The 18,395-nt window shown below is 43.6% G+C and overlaps 1 protein-coding gene across 4 annotated transcripts in view; it reads left to right on the top strand.

The window, feature by feature from the left end:
• The window catches only part of Fam222b (family with sequence similarity 222 member B), a 63,378-nt gene that overhangs the window by 15,654 nt on the left and 29,329 nt on the right, over window positions 1-18,395 (top strand). For 2 of the 4 annotated variants that reach the window (XM_085829789.1, XM_021177365.2), the window contains exon 1: window positions 5,096-5,346. The exons of the other annotated variants lie outside the window; for them this stretch is intronic. The gene's annotated coding sequence lies outside the window, so the exon portion shown is untranslated. Of the gene's footprint in view, window positions 1-5,095; window positions 5,347-18,395 lie in introns of those variants that run through there. 4 annotated transcript variants of the gene reach the window in all.

The raw sequence follows: 18,395 nt of genomic DNA, 5'->3' as shown, positions 1-18,395 counted from the left end.
TAGCAAGCCAGTTTTCTTTTAAATAACTCTGGCTATGTACATCAGTAGCCAGAACTGGCAATCCTCCTGCCTTCACCTCCTTAATGCTAGGATTACAGTTATGTGACACCTAATATAGATTTCCTCCCACTTTGAGACAGGGTCTTACTCTGTAGCTCAGGCAGGCTCAATTTGCAACAATCCTGCCTCAGCTTCTAGAGTGTGCTGGGATTACTAGAATGAACAACTTTTTTTTTTTTTTAATTTCCTGTCATTGTTACTAAATTCTTACCTATTTGTATCCAAAAGATTATATTTTTACTGAAGTATTATAATTTCCTAATATTTCATGCTAGTGTTTTAAGTGATGTTCTGCTTTCAAAAACCCTGTATTGTATCATTGGGGCTGATACAATACAAGCAGTGGGTAAGGGAATCTGACTTTAAGGGTTTAGGTTCCTGGCTTTGGGAAAAAGTAGGCAGGTTTGACCTTGGCCTTAGGGCGGCCTTAGTTTTCCCAGCTGTCAAATAAGGATAATAAGACCAGTTTAGCTCACAGTGGGTAGTTGTGAGGTATGACTGACTATTAATGAAAATAATTGTAAAACATTTTTGCAAGTTCAAGTGTGATATAAATGTTAAATAATAGTTCTTTATTGGGATGTTGTGAAAATTAGCAACATGCTGTCTGTTAGAGGCTTAAGTTCCTTTTGAGAAAGGTGATATGTTTTTTTTTAAATACTATTTGGGGAAAAAAGTCTCAGAATTTGTGACATGATATTGCTACCCTAATTTCTAGAATGTATCAGTTATGACACCGTAATGAAGCAATGTCTTATTAAAGACACATTTCCCTAGAGATTTATTATAATATCACTTTACCGGTTCCTATTATAGGGATTTTTTTTTTAATTTAGGAAAAAACTTTAAACTTCATTATTATTGTGTGTGTGTGGAAGTCAGAGGACAGCTTTGTGGGGTCAGTTCTGTCCATTTTTACATGGGTTCTGAGGCTTGTGGGGCAAGCATCTTTAACCACTGAGTCATTTGTCCAGCCTCTTTTATATGATTTTCATCCTCTTGGGTTTTGGGTGATGTAGAAGGATAAGTGGCACTCTGTAGTGTGAATAGAATAGTGTGGAGTGTGTACTAATCTGTTTGGGGGTTTTACTATCTATATTTAAAGCTTCATAACGAATCAATAGAAACATTAAAAACACTTTCTTTCTTTCTTTCTTTTTTGTTTTGTTTTGTTTTTTTGAGATAGGGTTTCTCTGTGTAGCCCTGACTGTCCTGGAACTCACTTTGTAGACCAGGCTGGCCTCGAACTCAGAAATCCGCCTGCCTCTGCCTCCCAAGTGCTGGGTCTAAAGGCGTGCGCCACCACCACCCGGCTAAAAACATTTTCATTATAGTGAATGCTATATAGACACTTGAGTGCAAATAGGCAGTGGTTCTCAACCTGGGGTCGAGACCCCTTTGGCAGATCTCTGTCTCCAAAAATGTTTACATTAGAACTCAGAACCGTTGCAAAATTATAGTTGAGAAGTTGCCACAAAATAATCTTATGGTTGGGGGGGTCAGCACAACATGAGGAAGAACTGTACTAAAGGGTTGCAGCATTAGGAACCTTGAGAGGCACTGAGTTAGGTGATGGTTTCAATTAGGATTTGAAGAAGGCAAGATTAGTGCCGTATTCCACACCCGGTTCTAAATGTAGAGTCAGTGCCGTCATTATCTATCATGGACTTGGGGCATGCTTGAAATTTGAATCTCTTGGACTTTTTTTTTTTCAGTCTCTAAAGTGACATTGACTATAGGGGAAAATTAGGATGTAGTCTAGACCTGATACAAGGGAAAAGTGAACTCTAGGTGGTGAGATTGCTGACAGGCTCAGAACTTCTTCCTGCTTATAGTTGTGTTGGGATTCTGTGTGTTGTCTACAGCCTAAGGACCTGTCTATTGGAATTGAATCTGAATCCTCAGAATTTAGATTTCCCCTTCACTCCACTATGTCTCCTCCTTGTCCTCCGCCTCTCCATTTTGAATACAGGAGCTCATGTAGCTGAAGTTGGTCCTGACCCTTTTCCCAAGTGTGAGGATTACTTCATGTGTTAACCCACCTGGTCTCCAATTACCTCTTATGTCAAGGACAAGTAAGAGCTTAGGTTCTTTTACTTCTCTGATGTTCCCATCTTGCTTTTCCTGTACACAAGCTCTATTTGAGAGGTGTGTGTGTGTGTTGTGTGCACATGCACTTGGTGACTAGACAAGGAGATCCTGGCCTAGCCCGGTGACACGAAACAAACCCTTGAGCTACTTGGGAAGCTAAGGCAGGAAGATTTCAACTTTAAGGCCTGACTTGGCTAAGGTGCATGGAAGGCTAGCCTGAGTGTCTAAAAATGAAGGTTAACAGAAGAGATGTGGCTTGGCGTAGACTGTGTGTCTAGCATGCACGAAGCCCTACAGCAATCTGTTACCTACACATGTTTGCTTTCCTTTTTAGATTTATCATTTTATTTTATGTATATGAGTGTTTTGCCTGCATGTATTTATGTGTGTCTGGTGCTTGCAGAGACCAGAAGAGGATGTTGGATCCTCAGACAGGGGAAATTCAGATTGTTGAACTACACTGTTGGTGCTGGGAACCACTTAGGTTTTTTGGAAAAACAACTTCTCTTAACCATTGAGCCCCCTCTCCAGGAGTTCCACCTACCCCCTTTTTAAAAGGGTCTCTGGTCTTGGCTGGCCTCAGTCTCCCTTTGGAGTTTAAGATGACTTTGAACTTTAGATTCTCCTGTCTCTAGCAAGTGCTGGGAATGTAAGCCAGTGGCCAGTACTCAGCCCTTGACCTCGCAGATCTCACACACCACTTAGTGGTTGTGTGCTCTTTGAATACTTTCTCCTTTGCTTTTATTCTTTTTCTTAGTGGCTTGTAAAAATTCCTTGTATATTGTTGGCATCAACCCTTCTTAATAAGCATTGCAAATACCCTTTGAGGCTATGAATAGGGAGTGAGAAGGCAGCCTCTTGCAGCAAATGCTAATTCAACATGGTGTTTGGTTCAGTTAGTCGCTTGCCCTTGGTTATTGGAGCAATGGTAAGCCTCTTTTGTTTCTCCTCTTTCAGAGACACATAGAACAGCTCCTTCTGTCTGAAATAAAGTTTGGCTCTGTGTTGGTTATAATTTGCTTTTTCTGGCTGGCACAGCCTTCTTTTTGTTTTCTGTCTTCTGACAGATTATAGGATTGTGGGGAAACAGCGTCCAGGGCTTTTTCAGGAACTGTGCCATTTTATCTACAGGAGAAGCCATTGGCTTTGGCACTAAAGAAAATTGGCTCTGTATTTAAAGATGCCAAATCATGCTTGATCCGCAAGCTTGCTGTCTCATTTTGTGTATGTGTGTGAAACTTTTTCAAGATGTTGGCTTTTTTTCTTTTTCTACCATGTGCTACCCCATCAGTATGAGGAATTAACTAACAACTTATCCCACCAGCAGCCCACTCCAACACACACAGCCCAAGCATCCTAAACCACAGAGGTAGGGGGCCTTCTGAGGATCAGGGAGGTGTGTACCACACAGTGTCCCTTTTGAATACCTCATCCATCTTCGAGCTTTTTATTTTTCCGGGTTTATCAGCTAACGCCTTTTCCATGGAGTCCTGAATTATTTAGTTGTAGGAATGATTTGCCAGCCAAGGTGTCCTTCTGGTTTATTTGCTGTTTTGTTCTGAGTTTGAGCTACGGTTTCACTTTGCTGCCGGTGCTAGCCTGAACTCACACTGTAGTCCACGCTTTCCTTGAACTCAGATGCCTCCTCAATAGAGTCAGAAGCTTGAGCCACCGTGCTTTGCTCCACGAGCGCTCCCGACATAGGTCAGTCTGTCCCAGGTCTCTCAGCCTAGGCTGGCCTCCAACTTCTGATCCTCTTGCCTCTACTACTATGCCTGCTTTTCGTGGGGACTGAACCTAATTCTTTTTTTTTTTTTTATAATGAATAAATTTATTGTCTTACAAAAATCATTGTCTAGAAATATGGGAATACAAGAAAAGATATTTGCAGTCAGGTGTCTGGTGGTCAACAGCCAGTACAATTCATACAGCATGCTAGGCAACCATTCCACCAACCAAGCTACATCCCCAGCATACCCCCTCTTTGTTTTATTAAGTGAACCTCATATATTGCTATACCACTACAACCCAAGAAACCATACCGTTTTGAGTATATTCCATCCCAGCCCCAGTGTCCCCTTAACACTGCCATTAGCCATTTAAGTTTGGGTATAGACACCCAGTTAATGCAGCATCAGTGTTACTGTTTTAACAACGTTGGGCCTGTACTGCTAAGGAGACCTGGTCCGTCTGCATCTTAGTTATACTGAAAACTGATAAGGAAGTGGTCATTTCAGGATTATTGGGTGTAGATGCCTTGGATGCGACACAGGTCGAAGCCAACTTTGTGACCTTTGTATGTTTCCTTTTATTTATTTTTGCGGAAGATTTGGTGTGTTCCCTTCCCACGTCCACCAACTTCCAGATACATACTTTCTCACTTCTCTCCTTCCTCCCATTTCTCCCAGAGAAAGCATGAATTTCCAACAGATAAAATCGTTGCGATTGATTAATACCTAAATCTTTCCATCGTTTTGACAGAATTCAGTTGATTAGTCTGAGAAAAGGAAGGTAAAGCGGAGAGGCCTGGAGAGCATCCTTTTTGTGGTTGGGTGTCTTCCGGTGGTTACTTGGTTTGGAAGTCTGAAGAAGCGTTTTGGCAGGAAACACCCGGGGGCTGGTCACTTTTAGTACCCAGAGTGGGTGGAGGAGCAGGAGAAGTGGCGGGCGGGGCATCACCTGGCCCGACCGCTGGATGCTTGGCTCCCAGCTTCGTTGTGGGCACCAGGAGAGACGGGGGCAGCGGTAACAAAGAGGAGCTGTGCCGGGGCCGGGGCCGCGGGTAGCTGGCCTATCCCCGGCGGCTGACCTCCCAGTGGGCCTCCCCAGTTGGCTGTATGGCAAGTCGCTCTGCTGGTTCCTTGGCTCAGGATTGGCTGTGTAGACAGGAGGGAGCTTGCAAAGAGCAGGGATGGAGTTGAGGGGGCGGGGCTGGCTTCCGGCGGTGGAGGGGAGAGAGCCGGAGCCGGCTGGGGGAGGGGGTGTAGGCGCACCGCGGAGTGCAGCGCTCTCGGTGAGCCTGGCACCCGGAGTAGCCGTCTCCCCCTCCCCCTGCCTGAGCCTCTAGAAGCCCTCTCTCTTCTGTCCTCCCTGGTCTGGGGCAAGCAGGGCTGCACTGTCCCAGGCCGGCGGGGCGGAGCCCGGAGCCCCACTGAGAGCTGCAGAGCCAACATCACCTCCTGCCCAGGGCGCAAGGTGTGTGTGTTTTTTCTAACGCCACCGGGACTTTAGCCGACTTAACCTTGTAAGAGAGGGGAAATGGAATGGGAAGTATGATCTCTGCGTCTCATCACCTTATCTTTATTTTCCAGTTGTACCTTTCATCCTTCTTCCTGTCTCTTCATCTCACCCCTGCAGCTGGTTAAGGAGATTCAGGACACTTCTCTTTTTACCGACGTGTAGATGTCGGCCGCGTAGTAAATTGCACAGATGGGAAAAAGAGGAGCCTTTTTCATGTGGCATCTGATGCAGTAAACCGGCAGGGGAAAGATAGAACCCCGGATTGGCTTTTTTAAACTATGCAGCATCTGTGTTCATTAAGGCTGCCCTTATTCTCCTCTTTGGGTCGGTCTTAATCAGCAGCAGTAATCTTAAAGAGGCGGAGGTTTTGGTGGGAAGGAGGGGCGGCCCTCCGGCCTTGGTAGTTAAAAGCAATCCTGATAATTGTTAGTGATTAACTCTGGTAAAGTCTCTTTCTTGAGAACACTGTCACAGGCTTTGTGTATTGGCTCAGCCCTAAAGGAGAAAGAGCTGGAGCCGGGGAAACTTACCTTCTTACTGAACTTGAAGGCCTTACCAGCCTCTCCATTGCTGTATGTCTTATATTCATGGGTTAGTTGTATTCATGGGCTCGTGAAGGGATTTGTTTCTGTCACCAAAGCTGCATCTTTTTACAAAAATGTAGTCTGATTTGTCTTTTTAAGAGTTCTCCTTAATCTTTTATTAATTTGGGTGGCTGTATAATTACAATTTAGACAATTTTTATTTTTGGAGTTCTTTGCCTTTGTAACTTAATGATTTTTTTTTTTTTAAAGAGGAACTCCCTCTATAGTTTAGGTTCAGCCTGGCATGGAATTCCTATCATCCGGCTTTAGCTTCCTGCAAACTACTGGCAATTAACAGGTGTGCACCACTGTGCTAGATCTGGATCCTTTCTGAAATACATGGGTCTCTCCAGCTCCAATTAGGGAATTCTTTACATATTTTAAGTAGAAGGAAAGTTACCAATCGAAGGTGAAATGCCCAGCAATTACAGTATTAGGGACAAAGGGTGTGCTTTTGGATGTCAGTGTCCATGTTATCTTTGCTTTTTGTTTTGTTATTATTTTTTGAAGACAGAGTCTCCCTGTGTAGTTGGCCTGGTAGCCAGGTTGTCCTGGAATTTACAGCAGTCCACCTAAGCTGCCTTTGCCAGCAGTGCTGGGATAACAGCCACCATCCCCGGCTTCGTCTCTTCATGTTGTGCATTTTCGATCAGACTGGCTTTATTTTTGTGTTGATTAGCAAAGAGGAGCTATGTCAGAAGAGATGAACACCAGTGTCTTGACAACATTTTATATAAATATTAACTAAAGTGATTCATTTATTGTCCTATTCCAGGTTTAATTCCCAGTGGCTGTTGTAACTGGAGTTCAGTTTTGAAGATGTAATTGATGTTCTGCAGCTGTGTCACAGTTTTAGCTGGATGAGTAATTTTTCTTGATGATTTATTTTATCTCTAACCAGTCAGGAACAATTGAGATGAGAGTCAAGTATGGAAAATAGGGGGCTTGGGACGGAGCTTAGATGGTAGGGTGCTTGCCTAGGAGACTCTGTCAAGACAAGGGAGGAAAGATTAGAGCTTCAAGGCCAACCTGGGCTTAGTCTCAAAACAATAAACAGAAGAAAGGTAGAAAGGGACAGGAAGTCACCTCAGTGATGGAAAAATAGATCAGGAAATGAACTTTGTCTCCACGTGTGTACACACACACACACACAAATACACAAATACATATTTTATACATTTCAAATAAGTATTAGTATTGAATTTTTTACAAAAAGAAAACCACAATAATCCTATGTTGGCTTAAAAAAATTTTTTTTTAATGCTTTTATCCCTAAGGGCTCCAAATTATGTTTAAATAGGGAAGGGAAGCTGATCCTCCCGACAGAGCTTGCCTAACTCGTTACAGAGAATAAATAGTGTTAACATCACTGATTCACGCTTTGGACAGCTAGTGTAGTGAATAAAATATAAAATGTTTATTTTTGTCTGTTTGAGACAGTGTCTCACTATATAGTTCTGGCTAGTCTGGAGTTCAATACATAGACCAAGCTGGGGTCAAACTCAGGAGATCCACCTGTTTTTGCCTTCCTTGCTCTGGGATGAGTGTGACTGTGACACCTTTGAAGTGTGCTTGGCTCTCTAGCAAGGTGGGGAAGCAGTAGGCAGAGAAGCACCAGGAGCCATGCTGCTTTAATCTGTTTGCCCCCCTGTTTGATACCCTAGATTTTTCTTTTCTCTTTTCCCAGGTGTGAACACTTAATATGGCTTTTTATGAAGTTACATTGTACTTTGCTCCCTGATTTTTGTCTTGTTTTTGAGATCCGGTCTAACTCTGTAGCGGAGTCCAGCCTTAAGATGTATGTGTATGCATGTGCAGGGTTACTGGGGTCTTAAAAATTTCATTTTATGTATGTAGGTGTTATACCTGTGGATCACCGGTGTGCCTGGTGTCCCTGAAGACCAGAAGAGGGCATGGGATCCCCTGTAACTTGCGTTATAGACAAAATGATTGTAAGCTTTTGTGTGGGTGCTTGGAATTTAGTCCAGGAAGAGCAGCCAGTGCTGTTTGTTAGCTACTGAGCCATCCCTCTATCCCCTTTACCTTACTTTCAAGTCAGGATTTCTTATTGGGTTGGACTGTGCTGACTCAGACAGAGCAAGCTTCCTTGCTGCCCCTGACCTCTCTGACCTAGCACTGTGGTTTTAGATATGATCTGCCTTGCCTGGCATTTATGTGGATGTTGGGGACCCAAATTCAGGTTGGTTTGGTTGTTTGGTTTTGGTTTTAGTTTAGTTTTTTTGAAACAGGGTCTTTATGTGGTTCTGGCTGCCCTACTATGTAGACCTAGCCTGGAACTCACGGAGGTCCTCCTGCCTCTGGCTCGCATGTGCTGGGATCAGAAATGTGCATCACCACAACTGGCCCCCAAATTCAGGTCTTTATGCTTGTATAGCAAGGAATTTACCCAGCGAGCCATTTCCTTACCTCTGGTCTTGGACTCCATATCCTCCTGCCTTAGACTACTAAGGGCTGGGATTACAGTTTTTTTCTTACTATTTATTACTTAATTTTTACATTTTAGATGGCTTTGTGCATGTGGGCAAATCACTGTCAACTGAGTTATACCGCCAGATCTAACAGGTCTGTTTTCTTGTCTGCTGTGCAGTCAGTAATTTGTATGGTGTGATAGTTGGGCTCCCCAAAGGATTTTTCCCGGGAGGCAAGAGGCTATGTATAGAGTTATTAATGGTGTATCTGAGTTCGTCTCCAGGCATCATTTAAAGGTCTTGGGAGCTCAGATATAGCTTCTGCAAGGAAACGGTTACGCAGAGCTGCGGGTTGTAGTTGGTTAGGTTGAAGAGACAGTTCACTGAAGTTAAAGCAAGGCATTGACTTTGCTTTAGCAGTGTGTTTACCCCTGTGATGTGCAGCTTAGATTGTAAGAAAAATGGCTTTATGTTCTCTTTAAGGGGAGACTCTGGTCTAATCACATCTGAAGTGTGAAACGTTCCCTTGAGAAAGTGAAGGAAGCATTGGATTCTTCGCTTTGCTTAGTTCTTGGAATAATATGCTTGGGTGCGGTACGCTTTGGAGGTGGGGAGTACTCAAGGCGAGAAGGTATTAGAAGTTTTGGGATACTGATTTAAGTGAGAGGCTTAGGTAGAGGCAGTGTGTTCATGTGAAGATGTGTCTGATGACAGTTTTTAGCTTTATCAATCATATGTCACAGCCAGTATCTTTTTTTTGCTTGCTTTTTTTCCCTCCCCACAGGTTTCCTGGAACTGGCCCCGTAGACCAGGCTGGCCTCAAACCCAGAAGTCTGTTTGCCTCTGCCTCCTAAGCTCACAACCAGTATCTTGTGTGTTTTCTCTTTTATTATTTTTAATTAATTTATTTAAGATTCGTACACACATGCACAGGGCTCACCAGGAGCATATGGGGGTCAGAGGACGACTTGTGGGACTTGGTTCCTGGAGACTGAACTCAGGCACTCAGAGCTGGCCACAGTCCTTCCCTTCTGAGCCATGGCGGCCCACTCGCCTTCTCTTCCTCACTCAGGCTTGACTGTGGAGTCCAGCTCCGGCTTTTGAGGAAGTTCTGTGCTGAGTTCAGTCATGAGGGCCTTCGACTCGGTGGGTGGGGTTTGTCATCTGTTCACCACTCAGATAAAGATTTAGGACATGGGTTGCTGAATGAATAAAAGAAATACAAAGGGGAAGGAAGGAAACATGATAAATAGGTTTCATTTAGTCAAGGCAATTTTGGTTTTGGATGGGGTGGCAGATGAGGTTGCTCTGTGGTATGTGGGAGGAACATGTTTATTTTAGATACGTAGGAGAGCACAGCCAGAGGCAGGGACCTCTGGGAGAGTCTAGAGTGGACGTGACCCTGATCTGGGTCATGTGAGACAGAGGATAGAGGGAGGAAGAGAGGAAAAGGGGACCGGGTGCAACAGCAGGAGGCCAAAGTATGAACAGGGGCGGGTAGTCAAATGGCTGGATTATGTACAGCAGAGCAGCCCATTTTTCCTAGACGGGAGAGCTCAGGGTGGAGGACTGGATGCGAGGTAGGTAGCAGACCCCATGACAGGGAGGGGCTGAGGGACTCAGGGAGAACCTGGTGGCCAGGTCCACTTTGATATGTTCAGTAGGCACCCAGCTCTTTGTCCCAGGTTCGAAACCTAAAAGTTGCTGGTGAGTTACTGAATACTTCCTGAAGAATGGTCCAGGCAGATTGTATCTCAGTCAGTTTAATCCTCAGAAGTTTGCAGGTCTGTCCCTGATGAGAGCCAGAGCTGCCTTTCTAATGATGTTGCCTTTTAAGAATTCTTTTGACTCACAAAAAAAAATTGTGTGTGTGTGTGTGTGTGTGTGTGTGTGTGTGTGTGTGTGGTAAGGGTGCTGGAGAGATGGCTCAGAAATTAAGAGCAATGACTGCTGTCCTAGAGGATCTGGGTTCAACTGCAACCACATGGCAGCTCACAACTGTCTGTAACTCTAGTTCCAAGGGATCCGAACAGACATGCATGCAGGCATATTACTGATGCACCTAAAGTAAAATTAAATAAATTATTGGGGAAAAAAGCTTGTTGAGTACATATGTTGGTCAGTGCCTCAGAGCAGTCATATGTCTGCCTGGAATCATAGCAGTCAGAGGCTGAGGTAGGATTTGGTCAGTGCCTCAGAGCAGTCATATGTCTGCCTGGAATCATAGCAGTCAGAGGCTGAGGTAGGATTTTAAATTTGGCTGTGCTACATAGGGAGACTATAAAGAAATTGGTAGCCGGGCGTGGTGGCGCACACCTTTAATCCCAGCACTCGGGAGGCAGAGGCAGGTGGATTTCTGAGTTCGAGGCCAGCCTGGTCTACAGAGTGAGTTCCAGGACAGCCAGGGCAATACAGAGAAACCCTGTCTCGAAAAACCAAAAAAAAAAAAAAAAAAAAAATAAACAGCCAACCATGATGATAAATAGGTTTCATTTAGTCAAAGAAATTTTGGTTTTGGGTCAGGTGGCAGATGAGGTTGCTCTGTGGTATTAGATCCCATTGTTTGACTCTCTGGTTTTATAACTAGTGGGACAATGAGCTAACGTGTCCATTTTGGAAGCAGGCCAATGATAACACTGCCCTTGGGCCTGGATGGATTGGAAAATAGGACAGAGTAAACAATTGCAGGTATAAATAATGAATCTTCCTGCTGGGTCTTGGGAGAATGAGAGAGATTACCCTCAAAGCCGTCCAGTCTGTCAGTGACAGAGGGAAGTCCACTGAATTAATTACCTGGACTGCGTTTGTCACTGGATGCATTATGGGATTGCTAGAGCCATTCAAAACAAAGTTACCTTTCAATTAAAAAAAATGTTTTATTATTTTATGTGTATGGCTATTTTGCCTGTCTGTCTGTCTGTCTGTGTGCCGTGTCATGACCAGTGTCCTCAGAAACTTGGAGAGTGTTTTGGCTCCCCTGGAACAGGGTTACAGAGGGTTGAAGCTGCCACCTGGGTGCTGGGAATCAAACACTAGGGCTTCTGGAAGAGCAGCCAGTGTTCTCAACCACTGAGCTATCTTTTCAGCCCCAGAAGTTACCTTTGCCTTTCAGAATTTTCTTTTCAACCAAATAAATCAAGTTTTTTTTTTTTTTTTAAATCTACTTTTTAGAATGTAGTCCTTCGAGTTCTTCCCCAAACTTGGTTCTCTGTGAACAGCCTTTTGTTTAGCAAAATAACAAACCTCTGCTTAACAAGAAATCTCATTGTTTGTAATTATGAGGCAAATAAAAAGGTCTGGGTCTGCCCTACAGAGTTCTTGGTTTGAATACATACCATACTTCAAAATTAAATGCATTTATAACATATTGTATTAGCAACTTAAAAAGGGTTAAGCCAAGAGTTTCTAGTATTGAGATACATTTTGGTTTTGCTTTTGTTTTTGAGACAGGGTTTCTCTGTATAGCCCTGGCTGTCCTGGAACTCACTTTGTAGACCAGGCTGGCCTCAAACTCAGAAATCCTCCTGCCTCTGCCTCCTGAGTGCTGGGATTAAAGGCGTGTGCCACCACGCCTGGCTGAGATAAATATTTTTACTTCTAGATTTGTTTTCATCTAAGGATTCAATAATTACTTTCTCTGTATTTTTTCAAGATAGGGAAAACTAAGGCTTTTCAAAAATCAGAGAATGTAGTGATTTAGTAGTGAGGTCAGACCCAGAACCATGATTTCTGAGTTAGAATCTTCTCTTCTCTGAATTTCAGGGAGGTCTGGAGCTTGCAATCCTCCTGCCTCAGCCTCTCGAGTCACTGAGATTGTAGATTGAATTCTAGATCATCTTTCTTCAGTTGATAGAATTGCAAACATTATACTATTTTGATTTTTCCCCCTGGATTTCTAACTGTATGTAACGGTTTTCCTATAATGTAGGAAGTCCTCCCTGTAAATTATTTAAGAATAGGGGTAGAATTCAATGGAAGGATATACACGTAGCACCCCCAAAGCTCTGGGTTTCACCCCCAGGACTGCAAAAAAAAGTCAACAAATAAAAATTTCCTGCCTTCTCCTTGAAATGCTGTTTTTGTTTCTCTGGTTGCCAAGGGAATCCAAAGATTAGGACACTATTACCAATCAAAAGAAAAGAGGAAAAAAGGTTCCCTGTGGGATGTTCTAAGAAATCAAGACAAACTCCACAATAGATGAAGTTGGTTACATTCCAGCCCTTATCAGCAGACATACAGGACTATGGTTAAAGCTTCCTTTCTGACCACTGGAACAATCACCTCTTGATTATTCATTATTTCTACAAAAAAAAAAAAAAAAAAGCAAAGAAGTAAAGCATAGAAGAAATACCCAAAGATGCTGCAGAGTCATGCTTTTATCTTACTGCTTTGTGCATATGGGTGACTGTGCACCATGTGTGCGCCTATACCCACAGAGCCAGAAGAGGATGTCAGATCCCCTAGACCCAAACTTGCAGGTGATCCTGGGGCACCTTTTTTGAGATGGGGTCTTGGACCTAGAGTAAACCAGGCTGACTTTGAATCGCAGAGCTCCACCAGCATCTGACTGTTGTTTTTGAGACAGAGGCACTTTACAAAAACAGTCCAAAGTAGTTCTGTTAGTTAATGCGTTAGGTCTACTGTACATCGACTGTTTGGTGGAGGGCAGTATCAAGGCAGGGCTCATGTGAGCCAGTGTACTCTGAGGGTCTGTGAGCATCTCCAGCAAGAGACAAGGTGACTCAGTAGCACTGCTGTTAGCTCAGGGAGCCTGATCCTGAGTAGTTTATGTTACGTCTATTTAAGCTCAGCACAATTTGGTGAAAGTTTTCCTTGTGATAAGTAACTCAGTTCCTGTGTACAATAAAGCTTAAGACAGAATTAGGTGTTGTGGCCTTGACTAGTCCCAGCACTTAGGAGGCAGAGGCAGGAGGACCTCCGTGAGTTCCAGACCAGCCGGGTACTCAGAGTGAGTTCCAGGATAGCAATGGTTACACAGAGAAACCCTGTCTTGAAAAACCAAAAAGGATGCTTAAGACATGACTATATCAAAACTCTTTATAATAATAGTACATATAACATCTTCCATAAAGATATGTTCTATAGATTGGCAGAGCTCACGATAAGGGTCTAAGAAAGGATCCAGTGTGGTCTTGCCACACAGTGCAAACAAAGATCACCAGGCTATTAACCACATCCAATTCCAGCCTATTGTGTAGTAAACAGGCTTTCCTTCTGTGTTTAACATTGCTTTCCCTAGTGCTGATCTGAGTATAAGGACCTCTGTCTATGCCTGCCACAGTGTCCACATGCTGGAATTACGATCTGATACCACCATGCCTAGCTCTCTGTGTTGTTTATTTGTATGTTTGTTTGTATGTTTGTGGTGGTAGGTTTTTGTTTGTTTTTGGTTTTTGGTTTGTTTGGAGTCTTTCTGTATAGCCTTGGCTGTCCTGTGTCTTGCTATCTAGAACAGTCTCTGGCTTCCAACTCAGGTCAGTCTGCCTCTGCCTCCCAAGTGCTGGGATTAAGAGTATGTTGCCACCACTCTTAAAACTATACCTGGCATCTTCTGTTAACAGCTTTATGTTCACATTTCACGAGGGATTTTGTTCTTCTCTTTTTTATCCCCAGTGGTTTGCCACAGTTCCTGATACATAATGGGTACTTAGTGAATGTGAGTGTCTTTACTAAATGAATGTTTCAGTGTGTTTCGGGCTATTTACTGTCTCTATATTACAGTGTCTAGATCCCTCACTTATAATAATTTTTTGTTTGTTTGTCTGTCTGTTTGTTTGTTTTCCGAGACAGGGTTTCTCTGTATAGCCCTGGCTGTCCTGGAACTCACTCTGTAGACCAGGCTGGCCTCGAACTCAGAAATTCGCCTGCCTCTGCCTCCCAAGCGCTGGGATTAAAGGCGTGTGCCACCACATCCGGCCTATAATAATTTTTTTTTAACATCTCAGATGCAATTACCCCTTTTCACATCAGATAATCTCCTCTCCCTTTATGATTTATGGGGGAATTGTGTATGAACGCTCTATAGCTGGGATGGATGTGATATATATATATGTGTGTGTGTGTGTGTGTGTATATATATACATACATATAAATATATGAATAGATATATATGATTGAGAGAAAAGGGAGATCTATTCAATGTAGCCAACACACTGGGGAAAGGGGCAAAGAGATCCAGTGACCCTCACAAACCCATTATTCTTGTGCCCTGAAGTGAGATTAAAGCTAGAGGACCAACAGGGAGTAGGTTCCTTCTTGATGGAGGTGTGGTGCCCCTCAGCTCGCCCCCCGACCCATCTTTAGCTCTCAGATCTATAATTTCACCCTGGTAGAGAAGGGTTTCTGTGCCTACTGGCCCAGGCTTGAGATTCCTGGGGAAATTCCAATTTCTTAGGGCACATTGCTTTAATAGTCTGATAGGTAGTGTCTGGAATATATTCATTTCTACCAGTCTGGTTAAATTTTTCAGCTCTTATTTTAACACCTCTGTTTTGAGGTGGAATATGTCTATTCCTCAAACAAACATAATTATCTGAATGCAAGTAGGAACTAAGGCTAGGGCACACATAATTAATACGAGGTAGCTGTGTAAAAGATCATGGATTTCTGAGTTCGAGCCCAGCCTGGTCTACAGAGTGAGTTCTAGGACAGCGTGGGCTACACAGAGAAACTCTGTCTTGAAAAACCAAACCAAACCAAAACAAAACAAAAAGATCAGCTCCCCCTGCCCCCTAACCTCTTAGCTTTTAGTTTCTTTTTGAAGAGCTGGCGTAATCAATTTCATCTTGTGGGATTGAGACAGAGTCTTGCCCTGGGACCTAGGCTGGTCTCAGACTTAGGATCCTCCTGCTTCAGCTTCCCAAGTGTTAGTGTTATAGACAAGGGCTGCCAGGCACAGCACGGCTTCATTTAGACTCAGCAACTCCCCCTCTCCTGTGAACAGTATTCTCTAAAGACATTGCTGATTAACCATCTGGCTGTTTGTACTCCATTTTCCCGTGGTACCAGGATCAGATCTGTCCCAATGGGTCTCAGGCTCATTCTGTCTTTCCTGTGGGCAGTGTCCTAGCATCTCAGAAACAAAACAAAACTTGTTCAAGCTCCCTTTTCAGAAGCTGTACCGGTATTAAATTTTAGAAGCCTTATATAGCACAAGAGGCGTGTCTGACTTCCTCCGCGTGCTCACTGTTGATTACGTAGTTAATGGACGAGGAGAAAGAACAACCAAATTGTATATGTATTTTGGGAATCGGTTTCTAATTTTAACTTGGGAATATTTTTTATTTTATTTTTAAACAAAGGTCAAATACTTAAAAAATTGGCCAGCCATAGTAGCACATGTCTTTAATCTCAGCACTTGGGGGGTGGGGGAGAAACATGTAGATCTCTGGGTTCCAGGACACCCTGCCTCGAAAAAGCTTCCAAAAAGTTAAAAAAAAAAAATTTTAAATCCTATTTTTATAACAGTAACAAATGAAGTTCTTTTTGTTCATGAAAATATCTTTTATTCAGTGACGATTTTTATGTGTACACAACGTATTTTAACCAAGGCCACCCCAGATATCCCCCAACAGGTCCCCCTTCTCACTCCATGTTTTCTTCTTCTTTAAAGGCCCCTGAGTCCAGTCAGTGCTGCCTGTTGGGATGCTTTCTGGTCTTGTTGGCTTGACCGTAGGCAGGTCAGCCGTGACCTGCAGTGAGTTCATGAGTACAGGGAACATGGCGTGTATTCACTCCAACACCTCCCACCCCTGCCTCTCCACCCCTGCCTCTCACATCTATATTACACCCTCTTCTGTGATGATCCTTAGGCCTTGGGGGTGGGGTGGGGGCGGGGTGGCAGCGGGGTGGCAGGCTTGATACAGATGTGCTGTTTGGGCCTGAGACCCAATACACACTAATTCTAAGCATTTTGACTCTTTATGAGTTCCTCCTTACCTGCTGTTCACTGCAAAGGATCCTTTCCTGACTGAGGTTGGAGGCATAATGTGTGTGTAAACATGAGGAATTTAGAAGGCAGTTTGACATGTCTGTTTAGCAAGACGTTATTAGTGGGTTACAACTTCCCCAGGCATGAGCTTGGGAACAGGGTTGCAAATGTCTTCCTCCTTCCTGTGGGGCAAGCCGCAGATCCGGTCTGAGGGCATTGGCTCCATAACCTTCATGTACAGTGTGCGGATCTTGCTTGACTGGTTGGTGCTGTAGAAGATATGGTCACCATCGATCCCTTGGGGTCATATCATGCAAAGCACCTACCTGTGCTGTGGAAACTGTAGCCAGCAAGGAGGAAGTTTCCGAGTCAGATGGAGCTTGTTTTTCCTGTGCTGTAACCAAAATGTGTTGTGGCAGCACCAGAGTCTTGCTACCTAGTGCTGATGCACTAAAGAGCAACAGTAGCCTGGGTGTCAGGCCTCCTACACAATAACTCCTGGGAGGTATTTGACACTTAGCACTAAGATTTTTCATTATTATTTTTTTGAGTTTAAAATGCCTTTTAAAATTAGATTTATTTATTCCCTTTATAGCCCAAAATCAGCCCTTCCTCTCTTCCTAGGACCCCTCATTCTCTTTTGAGAAGGTGAGACCCTCTCTGGGTATCAGTCCCCCGCAACCCCCATTTATATTATTTTCTTTTTTTCTTTTTTTTTTTTTTTTTTAGATTTATTTATTTATTATATGTAAGTACACTGTAGCTGTCTTCAGACACTCCAGAAGAGGGCATCAGATCTCATTACAGATGGTTGTGAGCCACCATGTGGTTGCTGAGATTTGAACTCAGGACCTTCAGAAGAGCAGTCAGTGCTCTTACCCACTGAGCCATGTCTCCAGCCCCCTATTTTCTTTTCTTATGACAAGGTTTCTCTGTGTAGCCTTGGTTGTCCTGGCATTTTCTCTGTAAATCAGGGTGGCCTCAAATGCAGAGTTTACCAAGGGAAAAAGTAATGCTGAGCACGTTGGAACGAGTCTGTAATCCCACTACTCAAAAGATAAACCTAGCAGGTTGCCTTGACTTTGAGGCCAGCCTAGACCTCGAAACAAGATCCCATCTCAGTGAACAACAATAAAACACGGCCAGGTGGAGGATGTGCAGGGCTCAGTGAGTAAAGGGCCAAGTCTGAGGATCCTGGTTCTGTGCTGGGGCCCACATGGTGGGAAGGAAAAACTATTTCCTGAGTTATTTTCTGGCTCTGGTATGCATGTGTATACATACACACATACACACACACATTTTTCTCTTTGTAACCAAAATGTGTTTTGTCAGCAGTATATGAAAAGTTAGAAAAAAAAAGAAGAGGTAGAATTAAGGGCCAGTTGTGGTGACACAGGCCTTTAACCCCAGTCAGTGCTCAGGAGGCAAAGGCAGGTGGATCTCTTGAGTTAGAGGCCAGCCTGGTCTACAGAGCAAATTCTAGGACAGCCAGAACAACATAGAGAGACCCTGTCTTAAACAAAAAAGTTTGACTTTTTAAAAACCGTCTGTCTGTCCCTGAGTGGGTCAGCCAGTCGTGATGTGTCGTACCTGCTATCCCACGTGCAGAAATGAGGAAGCAGTAGGATCACTGCAGGTTCAAGGCCAGCATGGACTATATATAGTACATTTGATGCCAGCAGGGATATTTAGTAAAACTATTCTAAAAAGAAAGAGGGAATCATGCCTTTAATCTTAACACTCAGGAGAATCAACACTCAGGAGGCAAGGGTAGGCAGATCACTGATTCAAGGCCAGCCTGCTCTACAGAGCAAGTTCCAGGACAGCCAGGGTTACACAGAGAAACTGTGTCTCAAAAAAACAAAAGAAAGAATGCAGAGTATTTGTCTAACACTTAGGAAACTCTGGGTTCAAACCCCAGCAACACCGAAAACAAACAAAAACCTGTTTATTTATAAGGGACTGGAGAGACTGGAGAGAGATGCTTCAGCATTGGGCAGTTAGAAGTACTGTCTGCTATTCCATTGGTCCCAACTTCAG

Source organism: Mus caroli, unplaced genomic scaffold, assembly GCF_978045245.1.
Source record: "Mus caroli unplaced genomic scaffold, Mus_caroli_1 scaffold_13, whole genome shotgun sequence".
Taxonomy (NCBI): domain Eukaryota; kingdom Metazoa; phylum Chordata; class Mammalia; order Rodentia; family Muridae; genus Mus; species Mus caroli.
Note: the sequence above shows the minus strand (reverse complement) of the source record. Positions and strands in the feature narration are given on the sequence as shown.